General features: G+C 43.9%; 1 protein-coding gene across 2 annotated transcripts in view; it reads left to right on the top strand.

Annotated features, from left to right (window-relative positions):
* Positions 1 to 4,816: 4,816 nt before the first annotated feature.
* KCNS3 (potassium voltage-gated channel modifier subfamily S member 3) overlaps positions 4,817 to 23,592 on the top strand; it is a 144,168-nt gene continuing 125,392 nt past the window's right edge. Inside the window, exon 1 of one of the 2 annotated variants that reach the window (XM_089690553.1) lies at positions 4,817 to 4,924. The gene's annotated coding sequence lies outside the window, so the exon portion shown is untranslated. The remainder of the gene's footprint in view (positions 4,925 to 23,592) is intronic. The other variant, XM_089690554.1, reaches the window with a different exon arrangement.

The following is a 23,592-nucleotide window of genomic DNA, read 5'->3' as shown; positions in this document are numbered from 1 at the left end:
TGTCTACACTAGGTTTAAGATAAGGTATGCAATGAAAATAGAAAAGTTTTATTTAAAAATGCCGTTAGCATTTTGATAAGGAGGTAGGAACCAGGGAATGCAAATATAGACAGATTAAAGGAGAAGCATAGCCAAAGCTCGTTTGGCTGTACTTCTGTGGATCACAGGAGTGCAGTTCATTCTGCACTGCTGTGACCTGTTTTCAGCCAACCGTGGGCTACAGTCCACTGTTGGCTGATGTCACTCAGCCGGTTCAGGCTGGGGAATGATTGCAGGAATCTGACTGGGATCCACTCAGGGGCCTGGACCAGCACCGGGCTCAGCCACTCAGTGATCTGCTGAGAGCCTCCTGAGCCAGCCACTTCCTCCCCCTCCACAGCCCAGTATTCCAGTGAGCACTGGAGGGGCAGAGCAGGCATTGGTGACTGACAGTCTCCGCTCTCTGCTCAGAGAAGCAGGGAGAACTGAGCGATCAGCAGTGTTTGATCTCTTATTTCTCAGCCTTAAAGCCGGTGGGGGACAGATGCAGCATCAGATCGATGCTGCATCCACCTAATCATAAACTTCACTTTTAAAGAGAAAAGTTCTTCATTCAGTTAAAAAAAAAAATAATAAAAGTCAGCAGCTGAAAATACTGTAGCTGCTGACTTTTAATAAAAGGATATTTACCTCTCCAAGAGTCTGGCGCTGTCCTCTCCTAGCCCGGTTGTTTGCTGGTCCCTGGCACTGCCATCTTGGATGTAGGAAGCCAGCTGTCACTGCCTGAGGCTTCACAGCCGGATCCCTACTGTGCAGGTCGCGCTGCGCTGTGTGAATGGGCCTGCAACCTCCTGGGATCTGTGACATGTCCTATGAGGTTGTGGGTGGCGTTGGGGTGGGAGCAGGGGTGGACTGACAACTCAGGGGGGGGGAAAGAGGATCATGGGGCCCCTGTGTCCTTGCCCAAACTGAAAAAAGCCTATGAAAAAGGTACCAGGGGCATCTCATGGGGCCCCCTACTAACCCCGGGCCCTCGGGCAGTGCCCAAGTTTCCAAATGGTCAGTCCGCCCCTAGGTGGGAGGGACTGAACTTCTGCTGGAATCAGCTAGGACACGGGTGTAAAACTGGCAGCCCTCCAGCTGTTGCCAAACTACAAGTCCCATGTGGCATTGCAAGATTGACCATTGCAAGCATGACTCCCAAAGGCAGAGACATGATGGGACTTGTAGTTTTGCAAAACAGCTGGAGGGCCGCCAGTATGACACCCCTGACCTAGGAGTGAAAGTGGGAGCGTGTCCCTGTCAGAAAAAAGTGCCAAACTTGTTAGAGGGGAAGGAGGATGAGAAAAAGCAGAACTTCCCTTTTAGGGTGAAGATCCACTTTACTTTTCTGCTTAAAAATAAATAAATAAAATAAGATGCAACATTATGGTAGCTGCAGTAGAACTTACACTGACCAGACACTTTATTAGGTACACCTGTTCAATTGCTTGGTAACACAAACTGCTAATCAGCCAATCACATGGCAGCTACTCAATGCATTCAGGGATCTAGACGTGGTGAAGACAACTTGCTGAAGTTCAAACCGAGCATCAGAATAGGGAAAAAAGGGGATTTAAGTGACTTTGAACGTGGCATGGTTGTTGGTGCCAGACGGGCAGGTCTGAGCATTTCAAAAACTGCTGATCTACTGGGATTTTCACGCACAACCATCTCTAGGGAGTCGAGACTCATCAGACCAGGCAACATTTTTTCGATCTTCTACTGTCCAATTTCAGTGAGCCTGTCCAAATTTTAGCCTCCGTTTCTTGTTCTTAGCTGACAGGAATGGCACCCGGGTCCCAGGCACTGGCCCATCTGCTGCAAAGTTTATTGTGTTGTGCGGTCAGAGATGGTATTCTGCATATCTTGGTTGTAACGAGTAGTTATTTGAGTTACTGTTGCCTTTCTGTCATCTCGAACCAGTCTGCCCATTCTCCTCTGCCCTCTGACATTGACAAGGCATTTTCGTCCACACAACTGCCGCTCACTGGATATTTTCTCTTTTTCAGACCATTCTCTGTAAACCCTACAGATGGCTGTGCATGAAAATCCCAGTAGATCAGCAGTTTTTGAAATAATCAAAGGGGAGATTCATCTATCCACCCTGTTATGCATAGTTGGAGGATGCTGCCAGATTTCTTTCCTTCAGCCCAAAAGCACCTAAACTCACTGGCCACTTTATTAGGTACACCTTGCTAGTACCGGGTTGGACCCACTTTGGCTTCATTCTTAATGGCATAGATTCAGCAAGGTGTTGGAAAAGTTCCTCAGATATTTTGGTCCATATTGACACGAGTTACTGTTGCCTTTCTTTCTATCATCTCAAACCAGTCTGCCCATTCTCCTCTGCCCTCTGACATCAACAAGGCATTTTCATGCACACAACTGCGGCTCACTGGATATTTTCTCTTTTTCGGACCGTTCTCTGTAAACTCTAGAGAAGGTTGTGCATGAAAATCCCAGTAATCCCAGTAGATCAGCAGTTTTTGAAATAATCAAAGGGGAGATTCATCCATCTGCACTGTTATGCATAGCTGGAGGAAGCTGCTAGATTTCTTTCATTCAGCCCAAAAGTACCTACACTCACCGGCCACTTTATTAGGTACACCTTGCTAGTACTGGGTTGGACCCCCTTTTGCCTTCAGAACTGCCTTAATTCTTCATAGCATAGATTCAGCAAGGTGTTGGAAACATTCCTCAGAGATTTTGGTCCATATTGACATACTTTGGTCTATATTGACATACATTGAGTTACTGTTGCCTTTCTATCATCTCGAACCAGTCTGCCCATTCTCCTCTGACCTCTGACATCAACAAGGCATTTTCCTCCACACAACTGCCGCTCACTCGATATTTTCTCCTTTTCGGATCATTCTCTGTAAACCCTAGAGATGGTTGTGCGTGAAAATCCCAGTTTTTGAAACACTCTGGCACCAACAACCATGCCATGTTCAAGGTCACTTAAATCCCCTTTCTTCCCCATTCTGATGCTCGGTTTGAACTTCAGCAAGTTGTCTTCACCAGTTTAGATGCCTAAATGCATTGAGTTGCTGCCAAGTGATTGGCTGATTAGCAGGGCTTTTTTTCTCAGAGGAAAGGTGGTGGAACTCCCCCACCCAAACCTGGCCACGCCCCCATCAAACCCTAGGACCACCCCTTTAGAGAACAGGAATGCAAGTAAAATTTGGGAGGGGCTTCCGATGACATCATTTCCCGTACATACCATATAAGGGAAATGATGTCATCGGACCCCCGGCTGCCTCTTGCATGATCTGCATGAAACACATGCATAGATATAAAATGACTAATGTACTGACACCAGAAACACATGCATAGATATAAAATGACTAATGTACTGACACCAGAAACACATGCATAGATATAAAATGAATACCGTACTGACACCAGAAACACACGCATAGATATAAAATCAGTACCGTACTGACACCAGAAACACATGCATAGATATAAAATGACTAATGTACTGACACCAGAAACACATGCATAGATATAAAATCAGTACCGTACTGACACCAGAAACACACGCATAGATATAAAATCAGTACCGTACTGACACCAGAAACACATGCATAGATATAAAATCAGTACCGTACTGACACCAGAAACACACGCATAGATATAAAATCAGTACCGTACTGACACCAGGAACACATGCATAGATATAAAATCATGGCAGGCCGTTTGTAAACGTCCAGCATAGATATAAAATCAGTCTAGCATGCATGTGTACCCTGTCTGGTAGATGTGCCTGCTCCTACAGGCTCCCCTAGGGTTGCCACCTTTTCCTCCAAAAAATACCGTCCATCACTGAATTTATCTTTCCTGTTCCTCATGCACAGGAGGGGCGCTCTCGATCGGCGCCGCTGAGCGCTGAGCAATTGCGTTCTGAAATAGTTTAGGTGGGCTCAGGTGGGTGAGGATAGTTTAGGTGGGCTCAGATAGTTTAGGTGGGCACAGGTGGTTGGGATAGTTTAGGTGGGCACAGGCTGGGGAGAGAGTAAAAATTTAGAGCAATACATGATACTGCAGTCAGTGACAGGGAGCCGAGCGCAGCTTACCTACTCCAAGCTGTACGGCCCCTGCGTCCACGCTGTCACTGCCGTTGATGTCGCCGCGCCGCCCCCGATGTTTACACGCCGGCGGGGGGGGGCGGTGAAGCGTGCATAGTGTCCTCGCCCATCGTCCGCGCCCCCGATGTTTACACGCTGGCGGTAGAGGGGGGGGGGTGAAGCGTGCATGTCCCCGCTCACCGGCTGTGAGCAGCGGCAGTGACAGGTGCCGGGCACGCGCAAGCATGACATAAACAAGCCGCGTCCGGCACCTGTCACTTTCGCTGCTCTGCATAGCTTGTCAGCTCTGCAGAGGCAGTCGGTGAGCGGGGACAAGAAGAAAAAGGTGGCGGAACGCAGTACCGCCGCGTTCCGGCAGAAAGAAAGCCCTGCTGATTAGTAATTTGTGTTACCAAACAATTGAACAGGTGTACCTAATAAAGTAGCCAGTGAGTGTATGTCCACTTTTTACAATGTGACTAATAATACACCTGACCATGGGGCAGATGGATTCAGAGGGACTGTCCATGGAGAAGAGGAACCCTGCATGTCCTGGTGTGCTGTGCCCTGTATAATGTGTGTGCAGTACAGACGGAGCGGAGCGGTCCCTATGCTCAGGGATCCCGGGATGGCACATGGCACTGCGGAGCGTACATGACACACGGGAGTCAGCGCTGTATTCCCCAGCCAGCAGGGAGGGGGCGGGGCCGGGAGCTCCAATGACGCTCTAACCCCGCCCCATGCAGCCTGTATGCTCGGGAGGGAGCGGCTGCAGTAGGAGCTGAGCTCCGGAGTGGGATCGCTGAGAGCGGAGGGTGAGCCAGGCTGCCCAGGTAGGTCCTTCTCCCTCTTCTGCCAGGAGCACCCCTGACACAGACTACTTTTTACTGATCACTGCATGGACAAACTACTGCAAACTCCCTGCCCTGTGCCTGCTCACTTGTCTACAGGATGGTCTTCAATCTCAATCAGAAGACTACATAGGGAGTTTGTTTCATTCACATACAGAATGTCCCTCTGTACAATATATATATATATATATATATATATATATATATATATATATATATATATATATATATATATATTATTATTATTTTTTTTTTCATTGTGTGAACCTGTGTACACTGAATATCTAGTTCATTGATGGGATGGGATGAGTGTGCAGCTGGTGTAATAGTGAAGAAGTGCCTGTGAAGGGGGCAGCTGCCCTCTTCTTCATTCACAGGGGTCTCATTAAAGTGATATTAAACTCTGGCTTTAAAAAAAAAATGATATGCAAAAATATATTCTTAACTTAAAAAAGCTCTCAGCCTCCTACAAATCTCCATATCTTTTTTTGTTTTTTTTGCTGCTATTATCTGACTCCTTGATAGAAGGTGTTCTCCATGCTCCCACTGTATGTAGGAATGCAGCCACCCTGGTATGCATGCTCCCAAGACGGACTATGGACTATAGGGTGTGTGTAGGGTGCATAGAGCACAGCTTATGTCCACAACTAACATGAGGGGGAAAAGGAGATGTTTTGGAGTTTACAGAGTATCTTACAAGAAGGCAGAAAACTACACTAAAACGATGGTCGCATTGGGAGTCACTTGGCATGCGATTTGCATGCCATGCGACTTGCAAATTGCATGGCAGGTTGCAACCTATTGTCCGCAATTACAGCGGTCATATCGGTGCGGTTCCGACTTGGTCATGCACTACTTTTGGTGTAATTTGCATAGACATCTGTGTCAGATGTCTTGCAAATTGCACCTGAAATCGGCATCTCACCCGACTTTGAAATCGTGTGACTCCACTATAAGTCGAACAATTTCAAAGTCGGGCTTGATGTGACCGGGGTGTAAGGCTCCGTTCACACCTATGCAGTTTGCCCGTTTTGCAGTGCTTTTCACAGTTCGTTTCCCGGTTTTCTACATGCGGTTTTGTCACATTTTTACAGCGTTTTGCGTTTTGGTCAGCTTTTTTTTTTAAAGTAGAATTTGTTTTTTGCTGGGCAGAATAAAAATGCAAAGCGCTGCAAAAACATTACCATGCATTTCAGCAGATTCTCCTTTGAACTCTATTGTAGCAAAAATGCTGCTTTTTGCTTTTAAAAAAGTCTCTGACCCTTTACAAAAACTCAGCAGCTTAAAAAAGCATAGATGTGAACATGTTCCATAGGAAACCATGCTAAAAGGACATCTCCATATCTTCTTTTGCTGCTATTATCTGACTCCTTGTTAGAGGGTGTTCTCCATGCTCTCACTGTATGTAGGAATGCAGCCACCCTGGCATGCATGCTCCCAAGACAGGCTATGGACTATATTTATTTATGTCAGGTACTTCTATAGCGCCATCAATTTACGCAGCACTTTACATAAATATATATTGTACATTCACATCAGTCCCTAACCCTCAAGGGGCATACAATCTAAGGTCCCTAACTCACATTCATACATACACATACTAGGGCCAATTTAGACAGGATCCAATTAACCTACCAGCATGTCTTTGGAGTGTGGGAGGAAACTGGAGTACCCAGAGGAGACCTACACAGTCACAGGGAGAACATGCAAACTCCAGGCAGGTGCTGCCGTGGTTGGGATTTGAACCAGTGACCTAGTACTGCCAGGTGGAAGTGCTAACCACTTAGCCACTGTGCTGCCCATATAGGGAATGTGTAGGTTGCATAGAGTCCACAAGTAACATGAGGGGGGAAAAGGAGATGTTTTGGAGTTTACAGAGTATGTTACAAGAAGGCAGAAAACTACACTAAGATCCCTGTCGCATGCCACGCGACTTGCAAATTGCATGCCAAGTCGCACCCTATTGTCTGCAATGCATTTCTGCAAAAAACACAAAAAAAAACGCATTGGTGTGAACAGAGCCTAAGAAACCTTATCACCAGAAATAAATGACCATGCCATTAAGTAGTGGATGCCTATGGATTATTTTGGAGAATAAGAATAAGGTTTAGTGTTACTTTAATTTTCTGCTTATTCAGCAAAGCACACTTCAAGATTTACTTCACTGCCCATACATATTACAATCCAATCATACTCTCCATTTTTGTACAATCAACTTTAGATCTACCAAAACTATGTAATATAATGACCTACCTAAACTACTCAGTCCATTGGTATATAATCAGGCAGGTCCTTGCACTACATACTTGCCTGTAGTTGTATAGGAAATTGTACAATCAGATTGTAACATGTGTAGTGAGCTTTAGTTGGAGAAAATTGGATTTAAAAGGGCAATGTGTGTGACCAGTTTTATTAAAAAAAAAAAAAGTTCAACTTTACAAATTATTGCTTCATACAACTTCATCCGATTTTTAGGACTGTGCTGAGTACCATGTTAGGACGTCATATTCTTGCCCGTTCCTGTAAACTGTGGTCAGATTAGCTGCCAGTAATGTTATGCAGAGTGCAGTGACCCTTCTATCACTTTGGAGCGTTTAGAATAAAGAATGGTGCTTGCTAATTGGCTGCTGTGGGTTGATCTTTGTCCTAAAATATAAAACAATTTCCATAGATAACAGATTGAGAAGAAGAAAGAATGCCGCTTGCTGATTGGTTGCTGTAGGCTTCTTTTTTCCTTTTTAAGTAAGTGCACTTTACACAGATAGAAGAATTAATGACACTTGCTGATTGGTTGCTGTAGGTTTTCTGTTGTCTTGTTAAATAGGTGCCTTTACACAGATAGAAAAACTGAGAAGAATTAATGACGCTTGCTGATTGGTTGCTGTAGGTTTTCTGCTGTCTTGTTAAATAAGTGCACTTTACACAGATAGAAGAATTAATGACGCTTGCTGATTGGTTGCTGTAGGTTTTCTACTGTCTTGTTAAAAAAGTGCACTTTACACAGATAGAAAAAAAATACAATATTACATAAGTGCACTTTACATAGATAGAAAAATGAATAAAAAGAAATGGTAGTTGTTAATTGGTTGCTATAGGTTTATTTTTGTCTTTTTAAATAAGGGCACTTTACACAAATAGAAAAACTGAGAAGCATTAATGACGCTTGCTGATTGGTTGCTGTAGGTTTTCTGCTGTCTTGTGAAAAAAGTGCACTTTACACAGATAGAAAAAAATATACAATATTACATAAGTGCACTTTACATAGATAGAAAAATTAATAAAAAGAAATGGCAGTTTGCTAATTGGTTGCTATATGTTTATTTTTGTCTTTTTAAATAAGGGCACTTTACACAAAAAGAAAAACTGAGAAGAATTAATGATGCTTGCTGATTGGTTGCTGTAGGTTTTCTGTTGTCTTGTTAAATAAGTGCACTTTACACAGATAGAAGAATTAATGACGCTTGCTGATTGGTTGCTGTAGGTTTTCTGTTGTCTTGTTAAATAGGTGCACTTTACACAGATAGAAGAATTAATGACGCTTGCTGATTGGTTGCTGTAGGTTTTCTGCTGTCTTGTTAAAAAAGTGCACTTTACACAGATAGAAAAAAAAATACAATATTACATAAGTGCACTTTACATAGATAGAAAAATTAATAAAAAGAAATGGCAGTTTGCTAATTGGTTGCTATATGTTTATTTTTGTCTTTTTAAATAAGGGCACTTTACACAAAAAGAAAAACTGAGAAGAATTAATGATGCTTGCTGATTGGTTGCTGTAGGTTTTCTGTTGTCTTGTTAAATAAGTGCACTTTACACAGATAGAAGAATTAATGACGCTTGCTGATTGGTTGCTGTAGGTTTTCTGTTGTCTTGTTAAATAGGTGCACTTTACACAGATAGAAGAATTAATGACGCTTGCTGATTGGTTGCTGTAGGTTTTCTGTTGTCTTGTTAAATAGGTGCACTTTACACAGATAGAAGAATTAATGACGCTTGCTGATTGGTTGCTGTAGGTTTTCTGCTGTCTTGTTAAAAAAGTGCACTTTACACAGATAGAAAAAAAAATACAATATTACATAAGTGCACTTTACATAGATAGAAAAATTATTAAAAAGAAATGGCAGTTGCTAATTGGTTGCTATAGGTTTATTTTTGTCTTTTTAAATAAGGGCACTTTACATAGAAAAATTAAGAAGAATAAGGAATGGCGGTTGCTATTTTTTATTTTTGTCTTATTAAAGTGGTAGTAAACTGAAGTTTTTAAAAAAATTGCTGACAGACACGACATTTATGACAGAAAAGACACTGTCATAAAAGCTTCCTCCTGCCTGTCAGCCGTCATATACACTGAGCTGTACCTGCGCAGCTCAGTGTAGATTTACGCCCCCCCCCCTCCGATCTGTGCCGTGGTGATGTGACTCCCATGCGCATGCGCGGAAGTGATGTCATTGCGACCAAGCCATTCAAGAGGGTGAAGGCATAGAATCCATAAGGAAGACCGGGCAAAGGTGGAAGCACTTGGGGGCCGTCAGGTTGATTACAACACAGTACTGGAGGGTTTCTTTGGCAGCTAAGGGCTCATGTACACTGCAGCTACTAAACTGATGTTCAGGAGCTGCTGAGTGTGTTTTTTTCAGCAGCCCCTGAACTCTCCCTAATGTTTTCCTGTGTGTCCATGCACACAATGTCGTTTATAGTCGTTTACAGGCAGTTAAGTTTACAGTCGTTTTTTTTTAATGCACCAAACTTGCGTTCAGGAGTAGATTTTTATCAGCGTTTCAAACGCCAAACGCTTGTAAACGCAGTGAACCATGTTTACAAGCATTTGAGTTTAGAAGTGTTTTTTAACTGTTCCATATCCAGATGCTGTCCAGAACCTTTTTTCATCATCAGAAATGCATGCAAAGCGTATTCCATGTATTCAAATGGACCGGTACACCAGCACAGTCAGTTCCAGGTTTTCGCATGAAGGAAAAAATGGTAGAACGCACCGCATTATGCTCATGATGGGATCCATAGTGAATACAATCAGAAAAGACAGGTCAACACATACTGCTCTCTCTGCTTCTGCTCTATTTCTCTCAAAATGTCTGAAATAGTTAATTATTTACTATTTTTCAGTGCATTCTGTGCAATATGGGAGGGTCTCCTGAGGTTATCTTTTAATCATGCTTCTAAATGCAAATGCGCATAAACGTGGCTAAACACACATAAATACAGTATGCAAACACAGGTAAACTGACGTTTTTGAATTTACGTTTTCTAGTCAGTTTCCAGCGGTGAGAAAAGTTTCCCAAACGCCCCATGTACATGAGCCCTAAGGCTTCATGTACACGATCAGCTCCTAAACTCGAGTTTAGGAGCTTTTGGCATTTTTTTGCCAAAGCTCCTAAACTCAACTCCATAAAAGCCTATGTGTCTATGTACACATAAGCTTTTAGCAGAGTTTAGAAGCTGTCGCTTTTAGGTGAGGTTAAACCCCCCTCTCCTGAACACGGAAGAATCGTGCTCAGGATTGGAAAGTTTTGACTGCCGACCGCGGGAAAACGCAAAACACGGCAAACCACATTTTTGCTGTGATTTACGTTTTCCAGCTGCTGGCAGTCAGGGTAGGCTCGTGTACATGAAGCCTAAGTCTGCTGTAATGTGCTAACGTGCAGTACATACTAGCACAATATAGCATAACTCATCTGCCGTACCCCCAAAAAAATAACAGGAGTCTTAACTACCGCTTTAAACAAGTGCACTTCACATATATAGACAGATTAAAATGTTTACATAAGTGCACTTTACATAGAAAATACATAGAGGAAAATGATCTGGAGCAGATATGTATGGCAACCAATCAACTTCTATCTTCAGCTTGTTCAGTTCAAAAAGATCTGTCATTATAATTTTTATTTTACATTTCTGCTCTTATGGAACAAGGTACTTGTAGTATTTTGTTGCGTGTTTACCCTCCATAGTTAATGCGTACCAACTTGACCCTTTCCCTCTTGCTGGTCTGACAACAGCCAGGAAGGAGACGGCTGATTCATAGCTGCAGCTTATCCCAGCTGTCAGCACTTTTCTGAGACAAGGAATGGTAAGAGGAATGCTGGGGAAGAGGGGGCGTTATGGCTCTGCATTTCTCTTGCTGCTGCTTGTTTCGGAAAAGTGCTCACAGTCAACACTCATTCATGGTTGTTGTTAGATCAGCCATGAAGGGAGGGGGGCAAGTTGGACCTCATAACTAGGGTTAGAGAGCACTTGGGATAGAGTACTACATGTACTTCTGAACGATGGAAACTGATTGCTGGAAAACGTAGGTTAAAAAACGTCTGTTTAGCTGCGTTTGCATACCACATTTATGCGCGTTTATGAGCATTTGCGTTTAGAAGTGGTTTTTAAAGATAACCTCAGGAGACCTTCCCAAATGCCCAGAATGCACTGAAAAACAGTAAAAAGTAACTATTTCAGACATTTTGAGAGAAATAGAGAGAGCAGAAGCAGAAAGAGCAGTATTTGTTGAGATTAGCTGTCTTTTTTTTTGTGGTGTTTGGATGTGTTCCAGCTCATTTCTGTGTAGAAATTATTGCAGCAGTGTCTAACATATTTTCTTTTAATGCGAAACCTCAAAGTATGGTGTACCAGGTCCATTTGTGTACCGGGAAAACACTTTGCATGCATTTTTCATGATGAAAAAAAGGCTCTGGACAGCATCTGGAAATGGAAGAGTTAAAAAAAGTTCCAAACGCAAATGCTTATAGATGCAGTTAGCCACGTTTTCAGGTGTTTACAAGCGTTTGAAACACTGATAATATCTACTCCTGAACGGAAGTGTGATATGTTAAAAAAAATGACTGTAAACTCAACTGTCTGTAAACGACTGTAAACGACATTGTGTGCATGGACACGTAGGAAAACATTAGGGGGAGTTCAGGGGCTGCTGAAAAAAACACAGAAAAGCTCCTAAACGTGAGTTTATCAGTTGCAGTGTACATGGAGCCTAAGAGACAAACTATAAAAGAAAAATTATGATAGATCTTTAAGCTTTGAAAATGTAAAATAGACTATTGGCTGCCATGCTACTCCAGATTCCATTTGCTCCAGAATTTATAAATTCGCCTTATTGAGTAGAAGAATTGCCACTTTATGATTGGCTGCTGTAGGCTTCGTTTTGTCTTCTTAAATATGTCTTCCTTACATAGACAGATAATACTTTGAGTAGAATAGGAATTGCTACTTTCTGATTGGCTACTGTAGCATATTTTTTCATATTAAATAATTGCATTTTACATACTGTATACAGATGGATAGCTAGATTATAGATCGATTGATTAGAAGAATGAATGACACTTGCTGACGGAGGTTGCAGTGATGTCTTAACAAAAAGGGTTTTCTATTAAGATTTATTTTGGACTGATCCTGATCTTTCTTATGTAGTGTATTCTGTAAAAGTAAGCAGAACGTTCATTACATATACATGAAAAAGAGTCATTTTATACTGATATAAATAATATCATACTTATAGTGAGGACTATTGTATCAGTCAATAGACACAGGACTATTCCTCCAGCAAACCATCTCCAACATTTCCATTGCCTTGTCTAACCTTTCATAAGCTGGAGGAAATCTTCCAATTGCTTAGAACTTCAAGACTTTTGTATACACTGTTGCAAAATTGTATTTGCTTCCTTTGCCTGCAACAACAAACAATGTTGAAAAATAAATCCAAAAACTGTTCCAGCCTGAGAGTTATCACTTCCATACCAGAACGCTCCGATTGTTGGAACTGTCAGTGGAGTCACATCAGGATATGCAGAGACAGAACTTTTTTAGGAAGATTTATCATCTTAGACACAGAAAGGAAGTGCAACTGGGGACAATGAGACAGATTTACTATAGGAATATATTAGTATTTTCCTCTCTGTACAGAAGTAGGAGTATAGACCCCCTGGCCCCTTCTTCTTTTGCTCATGCAGGACGAAGCATTAGGTTCTCTTTAAAGGCCAACTCTGGGCAGAGATAACATAATTAAAATAGCTTGATATTCTAGTGGATGGTCTAATACAGAGTGATACATATTTTACTAGAGTATCCTGTGACAGCCAGAGGTCTTTTAGGTTGCATTCAGATGGGCGGTTTGTAGGGTGGGAGGGGCGGTAAAAATGGGCAACTACCCCCTCCCCCCGGATGTCCACTCGAATTGGAAAAATAAAGCTGGACAGAGGCTATGCCATGGCATTTTTAACGCCAGGTGCAAAGTTTGACAGGCAGTACCGCCTTTCAGACTTGCCCATTCAGCTCAAAGTAGCCACACGCAGTAGCATGCATTTATTATTATTATACAGGATTTATATAGCGCTAACAGTTTGTGCAGCGCTTTACAATATAAAGGGGGACAGTACAATTACAATACATTTCAGTACAGAAGGAACAGGAGGGCCCTGCTCTTAGAGCTTACAATCTAAAGGAAGGGGAAGGTGGTACAAAAGGGGATTGCTGCGGGGGTTGATCTGGTGGAGGTGATTCAAGTACAGTTCTTAGGTGGAGGTGGGGTAGGCTTCCCTAAATAAGTGAGTTTTCAAAGATCGCCTAAAGGCAGACAGGGTGGTGGCTGACCAGACATACTGGAGTGGGGAGTTCCAGAGGATGGCAGAGGCTCTGCAGAAGGGCTGGAGACGAGCGTGGGAGGAGGTGACAAGGGAGCTAGAGAGCAAGCTGTCTTGGTAGGAGCGGAGCGGGCAATTTGGATGATATCTGCGGATGAGATTGGTGATATAGCTGGGGGTAGTGTTGTGGATGGCTTTGTATGTTGTGGTTGGTATTTTGAGTTTTGTACATTGGGTTAGTGAAAGCCAGTGGAGGGATTGGCAGAGAGGGGCAGAAGTCGCTGATTGGATGGTAAGGTGTATTTGTCTAGCAGCAGCATTTAAAGGGTTAAATCAGGCTACAAGGAGGCAGAATAATGCTAATGCTTTCTAAAAAGTGATCTAAACAGTGATAGCTTTTCAGAGGACACAGCAGTCCACCACAAGTGTGAAAAACCCCGAACTCTGCTCACCAATTCTGGAATGTTACATAGTTACACAGGTTGAATAAAGACACAAGTCCTTCTAGTTCAATCGATATAAAAAAATAAATAGATGGAAAACCTCCATATCCACAGTTTATCCAGAGGAAGGCAAAAAACCCTATAAAGCATGTGGACTTGCTCACCTAGGTCATCATATACATAGTTACATAGTTAGTCTGGCTGAAAACAAAAGTCCATCCAGTTCAACCAGAAAAAATAAAAAGTTATAATCCTGCGCCCACAGTTGATCCAGAGGAAGGCAAAAAAAGCCCCAGCAAAGCATGATCCAAGTTGCTCCTGCAGGAGAAAAAAAGCCTTCCTGATCCCCCGAAACGCAATCGGATATTCCCTGGATCAACTTTACTTATAAAAAGAAACCAGTTATATTCTGTGTATCTAAGAAAGAATCCAGCCTTTTTTAAGGCATTCCACTGAGCTGACCAGAACCAACTCTTGAGGGAGTCTATTCCACATTCTCACAGCTCTTACTGTGGAGAAACCTTTCTGGGGAGATTAAATCTCTTTTCCTCCAGACGTAAAGAGTGCCCCCTTGTCCTCTGTGATGACCTCAGGGTGAATAACTCTACACCGAGTTCACTATATGAACCACTGATGTATTTATACATGTTGATCATATCCCCCCTTAATCTCCTCTTCTCAAGAGAGAATAAATTCAGTTCCTCTAATCTTTCCTCATACCTGAGCTCCTCCATGCCTCTTATCAGTTTGGTTGCCCTTCTCTGTACTTTCTCCAGTTCCCCAATGTTCTTTTTGTGAATTGGTGCCCAAAACTGAACTGCATATTCCAGATGAGGTATTACTAATGATTTGTACCGGGGTAATATGATATCTCTCTCTCTGGAGTCTATACCTCTTTTAATACAAGCGAGGATTTTGCTCGCTTTAGAAACCAATATACAATGATTGATGAGAGGTCACGTCATGAGGATGGGACATGTCTGCTGGTCCTGCATTGTATGTGATGATGAAGATAACAGAGGTGGTCAACAAACTGGTCAGAGACTGGTAAGGAGGTCATCTTCAGGGATCCAATGCCACACCTGGAAGCAGTAGGAAGAAAGGCTGCAGGACCGAGGATTAGGAAGGTAAGGCTGGGTTTACACTGTTCCAGTTGCCCAGAGTGACGCTTTAAAGCCCCTCCCCAGTGACACTGACCTTTCCTGAATTGGGAAAGCATAGTTTCACTTTAAGCTGAGTCTTCCTTGGCTTGCAGAACAACTCAATATACATTTCTGTGTCTACCAGGCTCTGCATTTCTTTCTGCTGACTTATACCTTTCTAGCAGAATTTGGGCTGTAGCAGACCTTTCACTTCTATTAATGCACATAGCAGGTGGAGTCTAAGGCTGACCATATACTACACAATCTCTGGACGTTCTCCTTTTTTCTATGTAACATGAGGACAAACCTAAACAATCCATTCAATTTGTATCAAATCAGGCAGGCAGCTGCACTACATAGTTAATGGCAGATCTAATGGAGAATGTACAATCTGATTGCTTAGTGCAATTGCCTTCAAACTGTGGCCCGAGGGCCGGATCAGGCCCTTTGCTAGCTTTTATCTGGCCCTTGGGGTCGTATTCCTCCCACTGACACCAAGAGTGGGGCCACTGACAATGGCAGGGCACTAATTTTTTTCACTAATACCAATGATGGCATAATATTCCTCCCTGTAATACCAATAATAGGGCACTATTCCTCCTCCTCCTGCTGGCCACAGGCACTATATAACTGACCACCAACCCCGAGGCAATGTTTATTCTCATTGATGCTGGGTCCCCTAAAGTTTGAGGGATGGTAAACTGGTCCTTTGAAAATTTTGGAGACCCCTGACTTAGTGTATGGTCATCCTTAACATAGAAGGAAAATCAATACAACCACCTAGCTTTTAAATGTCCCCCCCAACTCGCACACACACACACTGCTCATATTTTTCTGCCATACAGCAAATACCTTTTATTTAAAAAAAAATTGGTCACTTGACTGCAAAACCCTGACAAGTTTGTGTCTCTGTAGAGGACTGACATTGCCTTTGAACCCTTAGGCTAGGTTTATACCTGTAAGGTTTGCTGGCCATGATTTGCACCGGCACAAGAGCCCATTCATTTGAATAGGTTGGCATGCCCTGGGACACGCAGGAAAGAAGTGCCTGCTCTATTTTTTAAATCGCAGACCACACGGGAATCGAGGTTCCCAGTACGGTTGGGAATTCCAGTGCTAGCGGGTCCCGCATTTCTCTGTGTGGTTGCACCTGCCAGTATTCCTGCAGTGGCACCACCTGCACAGATGTGAACCAAGCCTTAGAGCCCTGGCATCATCCCACCGGCGTCCATAGCTTTAAGATGTTGCCGAACCTGATAAATCACACCCACTAATCGAAGCAGCCACACAGAGAGACACACTTGCTGTAAAGTTGTGGTCTTGTGAACACATGAAATAAAAATAATAATAATGGTATTTGTTTTGAGATCTACACTCACCGGCCACTTTATTAGGTACTCCTGTTTAATTGCTTGTTAACGCAAGTTGTTAATCAGCCAATCACATGGTAGCAACTCAGTACATTTAGGCATCTAGATGTGGTGAAGACAACTTGCTGAAGTTCAAACTTCAAGTATCAGAATGGGGAAGAAAGGGGATTTAAGTGACTTTGAATATGGCATGGTTGTTGGTGCTGCATAGGGCAGGGTCAGAGCGTCATTGGATCTCCCAGCCCCGCCCCCTCCCTTCTGGCTGGGGAATCCAGCGCTGACTCCCGTGTGTCATGTACGCTCTGCAGTGCCATGTGCCATCCGGGGGATCCCTGAGAATAGGGACCGCTCCGCTCCATATCTACTGCACACACATTATACAGGGCACAGCACACCAGAACATGCAGGGTTCCTCTTCTCCATGGACAGTCCCTCTAAATCCATCTGCCCCATGGTCAGGTGTATTAAGCTCTGTAAGCATTATGTTTCATTGTAAAACGTGGACATACACTCACCGGCTACTTTATTAGGTACACCTGTTCAATTGTTTGGTAACACAAATTGCTAAGCAGTCAGTCACATAGCAGCAACTCAATGCATTTAGGCATCTAGACGTGGTGAAGATGACTTGCTGAAGTTCAAACCGAGCATCAGAATGGGGAAGAAAGGGGATTTAAGGGACTTGGAACATAGCATGGTTGTTGGTGCCAGACGAGCTGGTCTGAGTATTTCAAAAACTGCTGACCTACTGGGATTTTCATGCACAACCATCTCTAGGGATCTCCGTATCTGCCACCCTTCTCTGCCAATCCCTCCACTGGCTTCCGATTGCCCAACGGATAAAATTCAAAATGCTAACATTGATGTATAAAGCTGTTCATAATACTGCCCCAAACGACATCACCGATCTGGTATCCAAATACCACCCAAAACGTACTCTCCGCTCCTCACAAGACCTCCTACTCTTTAGTTCCCTGGTCTCCTCCTCCCATGCCCGACTTCTCCAGGGCTTCCCCCATCCTCTGGAACTCACTACCCCAATCCATCAGACTATCACCTACTCTCCTCACCTTTGGGCGCACTCTGAAAACCTATCTCTTCAGGGAAGACTAGATTGTAAGCCTAGATTGTAAGCTCCAAGGAGCAGGGTCCTCGAACCCCTCGTGTATTGAATCGTATTGTTACTGTACTGTCTCATGTACTGTCTCCCATTATAATGTACAGCGCTGAGCAAACTGTTGGCACTATATAAATCCTGTATAATAATAATAATAATAATAAAAAATAAATAGGGTTTACAGAGAATGAAAAAATGAAAATATCGAATGAGCAGCAGTTGTGTGGAGGAAAATACATTGTTGATGTCAGAGGTCAGAGGAGAATGAGCAGACTTGTTTGAGATGATAGAAAGGCAACAGTAACTCAATGTATGTCAATATAGACCAAAGTATGTCAATATGGACCAAAATCTCTGAGGAATGTTTCCAACATCTTGTTGAATCTATAACATGAAGAATGAAGGCAGTTCTGAAGGTAAAGGGGGGTCCAACCTGGAACTAGCAAGGTGTACCTAATAAAGTGGCCGGTGAGTGTATTTCAAACTGCATGCAGGAATGATAAGAGCAGTGGGAAGGCAACATTGTAACCTGAGTGGTATCAATGCCTTTCCTTCCTTCTTCAATGGCCTCTTTAATGCTAGTTGCCTGGCTTTTATGCCTGTAGCTTCATTACTTGTCAGTGATCTGAAAAATGTATGCAAATAGGTACCTCTGACTTTCCTGATCTGTGTACCTCTTCCAGATCAGTGACCTTGACAGCCCAATAGCCAGGCAACTAGCATTTTCAGAAGAGGGTCAGCAATGACAGCCCCTCTCTGTCAAGAAAGTTTGGCAAATGCAATGATGAAGCAGATGTTTGTAAAGCTGCCACAATCTTCTATCTGGGATCGCTGGGGTTTGATACACACAAAAGCATTGCCAGTGCTGAATAAATCGCAGTGTGCCAGATCTGATTGTGTGTGTATGTTGCTGTATAAATCCCCTTTTTGTAGGCAGCCAGGACTGGCACGCTTTGTGAGAATTATGTACCCTGCATACTGCACATGTAAAGGATATAGAGGTCACCATAGAGCCGTGACCTGTATAAAAACTCTCAGTCAGCGGACGCAAATCACGCATCTCCTTGGCATCCTCTCCTGTTCTTATCATTTACAGCTGGCCGAACTGTCACCTCTGGATTCATATAGAACGTGCTGGCTTAGTATAGGTGGGTGCTTATGTAATAAAATTTTGGGTGACCATATGGTGTCATGGATCCGAGGAGCTGAAAAAACTGCTGACTCTGATCTTGTACTGCAGCTTCCCTGCTGTAAAGTTTGGGTTGTGCGTTTCCCTGTTATGGAGAATTACAGTTGGCTGCACACATGAGAAGTCTTTGGATGCTTTGAGTGATTTCTCATGTTATTCTACCATAAGCAGGAGGCAGGGAGGATCCAGGTAAACCTGCTCCATTTTAATGGGATTTTATGACATGATGAAGTGAGCGCTGGATTAAAGCTGAACAGCTAAAGCAGTAGTAAACCGCCAAAAAAAAAAAAATTCCCCGCAAAATAACGTCATAATGTGCTAGTATGCATGGCATTCTTCATTACTTGTCAGTGATGCATCGCATACTAGCACATCATAAAAGGCTTACCTTAGAACGAAGCCCCCCAGAGGCACGCTTTCACCACTGATAGGACTTCCATCTTCGCTCGGTCTTCCTTCTGGGTTTGCGGGCTCTGGCAGCTTGATTGGCTAAGACGTGATGACGTCACTCCAGCGCATGCGTGCAGAAATCTCAGCCGCAGAACAGAGCTCTGAAGGATCGGCACTGGTATGCCATTTCTTCACAGTGTATGCCCCGGTGATCTCCTAAACGATGCATGCTTTATTATAAGGCTACCTGCAGGTACAAGTGTCCAGTAGGAGTTTACTTCCACTTTAAGGCAGATTGAAAAGACACAAATCAATGCAGCTCTGTATTTATTATTATTATTATTATTATTATTATTATAATACAGGACCCCTTCATCAGGCATGAGAGTGGGAGGAATAGTGCCCCATCGTTGGTGTCAGTAGGAGGGATAGTGCTCTAACATTGGTGTCAGTGGGAAGAATAGTGCCCCATTGTTGGTGTCAGTGGGACGAATAGTGCCCCATCATTGGTATCAGTGGGAGGAATAGTACCCCATCATTGGTGTCAGTGGGAGGAATAGAGCTCCAACATTGATGTCAGTAGGAGGAATAGTGTCCCATCGTTGGTGTCAGTGGGAAGAATAGTGCCCCATCATTGGTATCAGTGGGAGAAATAGTGCCCCATCGTTGGTGTCAGTGGAAGGAATAGTGCCCCATTGCTGGTGTTAGTGGGAGGAATAGTACCCCATCATTGGTATCAGTAGGAGGAATAGTGCCCCATTGTTGGTATCAGTGGGAAGAATAGTGCCCTAACATTGTTATCAGTGGGAGGAATAGTGCCCCATTGTTGGTGTCAGTGGGAGGAATAGTGCCCCATCGTTGGTGTCAGTGGGAGGAATAGTGACCCATCGTTGGTGTCAGTAGGAAGAATAGTGCCCCATCGTTGGTGTCAGTAGGAGGAATAGTGCCCCATTGTTGGTGTCAGTGGGAAGAATAGTGTCCCATCATTGGTGTCAGTGGGAAGAATAGTGCCCCATCATTGGTGTCATTAGGAGGAATAGTGCCCCATTGTTGGTGTCAGTGGGAGGAATAGTGCCCCATTGTTGGTGTCAGTGGGAGGAATAGTGCCCCATCGTTGGTATCAGTGGGAGGAATAGTGCCCCATTGTTGGTGTCAGTGGGAGGAATAGTGCCCCATTGTTGGTGTCAGTGGGAGGAATAGTGCCCCATTGTTGGTGTCAGTGGGAGGAATAGTGCCACATCGTTGGTATCAGTGGGAGGAATAGTGCCCCATTGTTGGTGTCAGTGGGAGGAATAGTGCCCCATTGTTGGTGTCAGTGGGAGGAATAGTGCCCCATCGTTGGTATCAGTGGGAGGAATAGTGCCCTAACATTGTTATCAGTGGGAGGAATAGTACCCCATCGTTGATGTCAGTGGCAGCAATAATGTCTCATTGTCGGTGTCAGTGGCAGGAACTATGCCCCACTGTTGCTGAGAGTGGGGTGGATAATGGTCCACGGCCAGATAAAAGCAAGCAAAGGGCCGCAGTTTGGAGAGCACTGGTTTAGGCGGTCATAGCGGAAGTGAGAGCCGGTACATGTCAAAATCAGGTACCCACACCCCAAAGGTGCCAATTTATCATGGGGAGCGGGGTACCAGTGCCTAAAGCAAAACTTCCCCTTTTGGGTGGAGCTCCACTTTAACAGGGGAATTATTTTTTAGCAACAAGCTGCATTGTGTGTAATGACTGGATGAAGAACAGAGTAATGTCCTGGGTGTCATTTCCACATACAAGCGCAAATAATTTATTTTTTCCTGTTTTTCCAGTGCACCCAGATTGTGTATTATGGGATCGTGTGTCACCTGCAGATATACTTTAAAACAAAGCAGAAGATTGTGGGTAGCAGCATGCAAATCATCTGCTTTTCACCTGTGTCACGTCAGTTCACAGTGATTTCAGAATAGATCTGTAGATTACTGAATACATAATGAAAAGGCAGCTGCATAGGTATGCAGTGCATTTAGTGTGCCGTGTCATATTCTAATCCTAGGGACAGGCAGCTGCATAGGTATGCAGTGCATTTAGTGTGCCGTCTCATATTCTAATCCTAGGGACAGGCTACTGCAAGACCTACTGCGTCTCCATGTTTACTGGTCTGCATATGATCCCCAAAAAAAACAGATGGCGGCAGTCTGGTTTTAGGTGCAATCTTTCTTTGTTTCATTAAAATTTGGTACAACGGGCGTATGCGCTTCACACTAAACAGCGCACAGTCGAAGAGACCAATCTGCACGTGGTAGGTGAGGACGAGCATGTGTACAAACCCACATCTGCAACTAAAGCAGGGCAGTCAGGCTGTGCTGCTGAAGCCAGAAGGTAGGGATCTAATGTGAAGAGGGGTCTGTGTGATTGGGGGGATTTATTTATTTATTTCAGGTACTTATATAGCGCCGTCAATTTACGCAGCGCTTTACATATATATATATTGTACATTCACATCAGTCCCTAACCCTCAAGGGGCATACAATCTAAGGTCCCTAACTTACTATCATACATACACACACATACTAGGGCCAATTTACACAGGAGCCAATTAACCTACCAGCATGTCTTTGGAGTGTGGGAGGAAACCGGAGTACCCGGAGGAAACCCACGCAGGCACAGGGAGAACATGCAAACTCCAGGCAGGTGGTGCCGTGGTTGGGATTCAGACCAATGACCCTAGTACTGCCAGGCAGAAGTGCTAACCATTTAGCCACTGTGCTGCCCATGATGGGAAGAAATGCGTGATTTGGGAGTTCTATGATGGGGAGGGGGGAGAGGGCTCTGAGTGACTGGAGACTCTGTGATGGGGGGGGGGGGCTCTGATGTGATAGGGGGCTTCTGACATGTGGGGGTGACTCTGACGTAAATGGAGGACCCAGGTATGATGGGGATCTTTGATTTATAGGAGAGCTCTAATGTGATGGGGGACACTGATGTGTAGGGCTGACTCTGATGTGATGTGGGGACCCTGATGTGATAGGGGGACCTATGGCAAGATAGGATGCCTCTGATGTGAAGGGGGGGACACTGATGTTATAGAACAGACCTCTGACATGATGGGATGTCTTTGACATGTTGGGGGAAATCACATGTGAAATGGGGGCCTCGGATGTCATGGAGGATCTCTGATGTGAAGGTAATTTGGTTGAACTGTATGGATTGGTGTCTTTTTTCAATCTTACCAACTACAGTATGTAACTTCATCAAGGTGATTGTGTGTAATGCCCCAGGCTCAGGTTTCCCACTGACAGGTAAAATTTACATTTTTAGACTGGGGTGCCTTTGCATACTGATAAAGGGCGCTGCAACCGAAAAAAGGTTGAGAAACATTGACTTAAAGAATAATATATGCATAGTTATCATTTATGTTCATCCTTTACATCCCCCCACCTCTCAAGTTTACCTATTCATGCTGGGGTGGGTAGCTTAAAGAAGAAGTGTGGGCAAAATTAATATTTTCCCACACAGTGGGGCTGTGCCTGCACTGCATGGATTAAATGCTCGTTTTTGTCTAGGGGCTCAGAAGGCAAAGCTATACTTACCTAATTTGCTGAGCGCAAGACCGGTCCCCGTTGCTCCTGCCCCCCCGCATGCTAGCGGTCTTGTGAATGGGCTGTTCCTGACGTCATCACGCCTATAGACCAGCATGGAACATTCCACCGCTGGACATGGGGGAGCATGGTTTTCCACAGGATCGGAGGATTGGGTAAGTACAGCTTTTACATGAGACAAAACACACTCTTAACCCATGCAGTGCAGACACAGGCCCATTGCATGGGAAAACATTTTGTAACCAGAGTTCTGCTTTAAAGGATGACTATACATCAGGGGTGGGCAACTGTGGCCCTCCAGCTGTTGGTGAACTACAAGTCCCATCATGCCTCTGCCTTTGGGAGTCATGCTTGTAACTGTCAGTTTTGCAATGCCGCATGGGACTTGTAGTTCTACAACAGCTGGAGGGCCACAGTTGCCCACCCCTGCTATACATAGTTCCTCCCAGGGAGGAACTGTGACATCACCAACACCTTCCTAGAAGCAGCAGAAATGGCAGACAAGTATGCCGGCTGTCCTGAGATGATGCAGTAAAGTTAAGAGGTGTGCTGGGCACCATTCAATGGAGGTGCAGACTGTTTACTGAGCATTACTGGACACATTGCTTTGTTAAACTCTTATGATGGAACTTAACCTTCTGGTAAGTGCTTTGCACAGGTGGTGGTGACCATTCACAAAAGAGGTGTATGAATTTTGATGCGTTTTATTCAGTTCCATTGACTTCAATGCAAAATCACATTTATTTTACTTCAATGCAAAATCGCCCCCTATTGGCTTCAATGCAAAATCGCATCGCAAATGCAAAAATGCCTCTATTTACATTTTTTAT

Source organism: Staurois parvus, unplaced genomic scaffold (assembly GCF_062004578.1).
Source record: "Staurois parvus isolate SC_StPar_1 unplaced genomic scaffold, SC_StPar_1.0 ptg000531l, whole genome shotgun sequence".
NCBI classification, from domain to species: domain Eukaryota; kingdom Metazoa; phylum Chordata; class Amphibia; order Anura; family Ranidae; genus Staurois; species Staurois parvus.
Note: the sequence above shows the minus strand (reverse complement) of the source record. Positions and strands in the feature narration are given on the sequence as shown.